Below are 4,343 nucleotides of genomic sequence, written 5' to 3'. Positions count from 1 at the left end.
GGGTGACCCCCTGGGAAGTCCTCGTGTAGCATACCTTCCATTTTTTTTCCATTAAAATTCGATTTAATTTTGCTGGTTCGATCGGCGAATCTTTTTATTTTTACTCTTGGCGGAAACAAGAAAGGAGGCGAGGCGCGGAGGCCCGCGTGCGCGGTGTGACGGGCGACGCAGGAGAAAAAGGCTTAATAGAATTTGGAGTTCTGGGAATGACGGATGCGATCATACCAGCACTAACGCACCGGATCCCATCAGAACTCCGAAGTTAAGCGTGCTTGGCCGAGAGTAGTACTAGGATGGTTGACCCCCTGGGAAGTCCTCGTGTTGCATGCCTTCCTTTTTTTTCCTTTAAAATTCAGTTTAATTTTGCCAGTTCGATCGGCGAATCTTTTTGTATTTCCTCTTGGCGGAAATGAGATAGGGGGCGAGGCGTGGAGGCCCCCGTGCGGGGTGTGACGGGCGGTGCAGGCGAAAGAGGCATAATAGAATTTAGAGTGCTAGGAATGACGGATGCGATCATACCAGCACTAACGCACCGGATCCCATCAGAACTCCGAAGTGAAGCGTGCTTGGGCGAGAATACTACTAGGATGGGTGACCCCCTGGGAAGTCCTCGTGTTGCATTTCTTTTTTTTTTCCTTTAAAATTCGGTTTAATTTTGTCGGTTCGATCGGCGAATCTTTTTGTTTTTCCTCTTGGCGGAAACGAGAAAGGAGACAAGGCGCAGGGGCGCGCGTATGGGGTGTGACGGGCGACGGAGGAGAAAGAAGCATAATAGAATTTGGAGTGCTGGGAATGACGGATGCGATCATACCAGCATTAACGCACCGGATCCCATCGGAACTCCGAAGTTAAGCATGCTTGGGCGAGAGTTGTACTAGGATGGGTGACCCCCTGGGAAGTCCTCGTGTTGCATCCCTTCCTTTTTTTCTTTAAAAGTCGGTAAAATTTTGTCGGTTCGATTGGCGAATCTTTTGGTTTTTCCTTTTGGCGGAAACAAGAAAGGGAGCGAGGCGCGGACTCCTGGGTGCGGGGTGTGACGGTCGGCGGAGGAGAAAGAGGTATAATAGAATTTGGAGTGCTGGGAATGACGGATGCGATCATACCAGCACTAACGCACCGGATCCCATCGGAACTCCGAAGTTAAGCATGCTTGGGCGAGAGTTGTACTAGGATGGGTGACCCCCTGGGAAGTCCTCGTGTTGCATCCCTTCCTTTTTTTTTCCTTTAAAATTTGGTTTAATTTTGCCGGTTCGATCGGCAAATCTTTTTGTTTTTCCTCTTGGCCGAAACGAGAAAGGGGGCAACGCGCAGGTGCGCGCATGCGGGGTGTGACGGGCGGCGCAGGAGAAAGAGGCATAATAGAATTTGGAGTGTTGGGAATGACGGATGCGATCATACCAGCACTAACGCACCGGATTCCCATCGGAACTCCGAAGTTAAGCATGCTTGGGCGAGAGTTGCACTAGGATGGGTGACCCCCTGGGAAGTCCTCGTGTTGCATCCTTTCCTTTTTTTTTCCTTTAAAATTCGGTTTAATTTTGCCGGTTCGATCGGCGAATCTTTTTGTTTTTTCTCTTGGCGGAAACAAGAAAGGGGGCGAGGTGCGGAGGCCCGCGTGCGGAGTGCGACGGGCGGCGGTGGAGAAAGAGGCTTAATAGAATTTGGAGTGCTAGGAATGACGGATGCGATCATACCAGCACTAACACACCGGATCCCACCAGAACTTCGAGGTTTAGCGTGCTTGGGCGAGAGTAGTGTTGCATTCCTTCCTTTTTTTTTCCTTTAAAATTCGGTTTAATTTTGCCGGTTCGATCGACGAATCTTTTTGTTTTTCTTCTTGGCGGAAACGAGAAAGGGGGCAGGGCGCAGTGGCGCGCGTGCGGGGTGTGACGGGCGGCGCAGGAGAAAGAGGCATAATAGAATTTGGAGTGCTGTTAATGGCGGATGCGATAATACCAGCACTAACGCACCGGAACCCATCAGACCTCCAAAGTTAGCGTGCTTGGGCGAGAGTAGTACAAGGATGGGTGACCCCCTGGGAAGTCCTCGTGTTGCATTGCTTCTTTTTTTTTCCTTCCAAATTTGGTTTAATTTTGCCGTTTCGATCGGCGAATCTTTTTATTTTTCCTCTTGGCGGAAACAAGAAAGGGGGCGAGGCGCGGAGGTCCGCGTGCGGGGTGTGACAGGCGGTGCAGGAGAAAGAGGCTTAATAGAATTTGGAGTGCTCGGAATGACGGATGCGATCATACCAGCACTAACGCACCGGATCCCATCAGAACTCCGAAGTTAAGCGTACTTGAGCGGGAGTAGTACTAGGATGGGTGACCCCCTGGGAAGTCCTTGTGGTTCATCCCTTCCTTTTTTTTTCCTTTAAAATTCGATTTAATTTTGCCGGTTCGATCGGCGAATCTTTTTGTTTTTCCTCTTGGCGGAAACGAGAAAGAGGGCAAGGCGCAGGGGCGCGCGTGCGGGGTGTGACCGGCGGAGGAAGAGAAAGAGACATAATAGAATTTGGAGTGCTGGGAATGACGGATGCGATCATACCAGCACTAACGCACCGGAACCCACCGAAATTCCGAAGTTAAGCGTGCTTGGAAGAGAGTTATACTAGGATGGGTGACCCCCGGGGAAGTCCTCGTGTTGCATCCCTTTCTTTTTTTTTTCCTTTAAAATTTGGTTTAATTTTGTCGGTTCGATCGGCGAATCTTTTTGTTTGACCTCTTGGCGGAAAAAAGAAAGGGGGCGAAGTGTGGAGGCCCGCGTCCGGGGTGTGACGGACGGCGCCGGAGAAAGAGGCATAATAGAATTTGGAGTGCTGGGAATGACGTATGCGATCATACCAACACTAACGCACCGAATCCCATAAGAACATCGAAGTTAAGCGTGCTTGGGCGAGAATAGCACTAGGATGGGTGACCCCCTGGGAAGTCCTCGTGTTGCATCCGTTTTTTTTTTCCTTTAAAATTCGGTTTAATTTTACCGGTTTGATCGGCGAATCTTTTTATTTTTCCTTTTGGCGGAAACAAGAAAGGGGGCGAGGCGCGGAGGTCCGCGTGCGGGGTGTGACGGGCGGCGCTGGAGAAAGAGGCTTAATAGAATTTGGAGTGCTGGGATTGATGGATGCAATCATACCAGCACTAACACACCGGATCCCATCATAACTCCGAAGTTAAGCGTGCTTAGGCGAGAGTAGTACTAGGATGGGTGACCCCCTGGGATGTCCTCGTGCTGCATCCCTTCCTTTTTTTTTTCCTTTAAAATTCGGTTTAATTTTATCGGTTTGATCGGCGAATCTTTTTGTTTTTCCTCTTGGCGGAAACGAGAAAGGGGGCAAGGCGCAGGGGTGCGCGTTCGGGGTGTGACGGGCGGCGGAGGAGAAGGATGCTTAGTGCTGGGAATGACGGATGCGATCATACCAGCACTAACGCACCGGATCCCATCGGAACTCCAATGTTAAGCGTGCTTGGGCGAGAGTTGTAATAGGATGGGTAACCCCTTGGGAAGTCCTCGTGTTGCATCCCTTCCTTTTTTTTTCCTTTAAAATTCGGATTAATTTTGCAGGTTCGATCGGCGAATCTTTTTATTTTTCCTCTTGGCGGAAACGAGAACGGGGGCAAGGCGCAGGGGCGCGCGTGCGGGGTGTGACGAGCGGCGGAAGAGAAGGAGGCATAATAGAATTTGGAGTGCTGGGAATGACGGATGCGATCATACCAGCACTAACGCACCGGATCCCATCGGAACTCCAATGTTAAGCGTGCTTGGGCGAGAGTTGTAATAGGATGGGTAACCCCTTGGGAAGTCCTCGTGTTGCATCCCTTCCTTTTTTTTTCCTTTAAAATTCGAATTAATTTTGCCGGTTCGATCGACGAATCTTTTTATTTTTCCTCTTGACGGAAACGAGAACGGGGGCAAGGTGCAGGGGCGCGTGTGCAGGGTGTGACGGGCGGCGCAGGAGAAAGATGCATAATAGAATTTGGAGTGCTGGGAATGACGGATGCGATCATACCAGCACTAACGCACCGGATCTCATCAGACCTCCAAAGTTAGCGTGCTTGGGCGAGAGTAGTGTTGCATCCCTTCTTTTTTTTTCTTTTAAAATTCGGTTTAATTTTGCCCGTTCGATCGACGAATCTTTTTGTTTTTCCTCTTGGCGGAAACGAGAAAGGGGGCAAGGCGCAGGGGCGCGCGTGCGGTGTGTGACGCGTGGCGGAGGAGAAAAAGGCATAATTGAATTTGGAGTGCTGGAAATGGCGGATGCGATTATACCAGCACTAACGCACCGGATCCCATCAGAACTCTGAAGTTAAGCGTGCTTTGGAGAGAGTTGTACTAGGATGGGTGAC

General features: G+C 50.4%; 11 non-coding genes and 2 pseudogenes across 11 annotated transcripts; all 13 read left to right on the top strand.

The window, feature by feature from the left end:
- The first annotated feature begins 211 nt into the window (after window positions 1–211).
- LOC124892038 lies at window positions 212–330 on the top strand. Its single transcript, XR_007050044.1, has one exon. It is a non-coding gene; the product is annotated as a 5S ribosomal RNA (ribosomal RNA).
- Window positions 331–505: 175 nt separating this feature from the next.
- On the top strand, window positions 506–624 carry LOC124892037. The gene has a single exon (XR_007050043.1). It is a non-coding gene; the product is annotated as a 5S ribosomal RNA (ribosomal RNA).
- A 173-nt stretch (window positions 625–797) lies between these two features.
- LOC124892026 lies at window positions 798–916 on the top strand. Its single transcript, XR_007050034.1, has one exon. It is a non-coding gene; the product is annotated as a 5S ribosomal RNA (ribosomal RNA).
- A 173-nt stretch (window positions 917–1,089) lies between these two features.
- On the top strand, window positions 1,090–1,208 carry LOC124892036. The gene has a single exon (XR_007050041.1). It is a non-coding gene; the product is annotated as a 5S ribosomal RNA (ribosomal RNA).
- A 176-nt stretch (window positions 1,209–1,384) lies between these two features.
- Window positions 1,385–1,504, top strand: LOC124892029. Its single transcript, XR_007050037.1, has one exon. It is a non-coding gene; the product is annotated as a 5S ribosomal RNA (ribosomal RNA).
- Window positions 1,505–1,942: 438 nt separating this feature from the next.
- Window positions 1,943–2,060, top strand: LOC124892033. Its single transcript, XR_007050040.1, has one exon. It is a non-coding gene; the product is annotated as a 5S ribosomal RNA (ribosomal RNA).
- Window positions 2,061–2,235: 175 nt separating this feature from the next.
- Window positions 2,236–2,354, top strand: LOC124892028. Its single transcript, XR_007050036.1, has one exon. It is a non-coding gene; the product is annotated as a 5S ribosomal RNA (ribosomal RNA).
- Window positions 2,355–2,530: 176 nt separating this feature from the next.
- On the top strand, window positions 2,531–2,649 carry LOC124892034 (annotated as a pseudogene).
- A 177-nt stretch (window positions 2,650–2,826) lies between these two features.
- On the top strand, window positions 2,827–2,945 carry LOC124892032. Its single transcript, XR_007050039.1, has one exon. It is a non-coding gene; the product is annotated as a 5S ribosomal RNA (ribosomal RNA).
- A 173-nt stretch (window positions 2,946–3,118) lies between these two features.
- LOC124892030 lies at window positions 3,119–3,237 on the top strand. Its single transcript, XR_007050038.1, has one exon. It is a non-coding gene; the product is annotated as a 5S ribosomal RNA (ribosomal RNA).
- Window positions 3,238–3,402: 165 nt separating this feature from the next.
- On the top strand, window positions 3,403–3,521 carry LOC124892027. Its single transcript, XR_007050035.1, has one exon. It is a non-coding gene; the product is annotated as a 5S ribosomal RNA (ribosomal RNA).
- A 176-nt stretch (window positions 3,522–3,697) lies between these two features.
- Window positions 3,698–3,816, top strand: LOC124892039. The gene has a single exon (XR_007050045.1). It is a non-coding gene; the product is annotated as a 5S ribosomal RNA (ribosomal RNA).
- A 436-nt stretch (window positions 3,817–4,252) lies between these two features.
- On the top strand, window positions 4,253–4,343 carry LOC124892035 (annotated as a pseudogene; the record flags this gene model as incomplete).

The sequence above is a fragment of the Capsicum annuum genome, unplaced genomic scaffold, assembly GCF_002878395.1.
Source record: "Capsicum annuum cultivar UCD-10X-F1 unplaced genomic scaffold, UCD10Xv1.1 ctg43381, whole genome shotgun sequence".
In the NCBI taxonomy this organism is placed as follows: Eukaryota; Viridiplantae; Streptophyta; class Magnoliopsida; order Solanales; family Solanaceae; genus Capsicum; species Capsicum annuum.
This window is presented reverse-complemented; position numbering and strand designations above follow the sequence as displayed.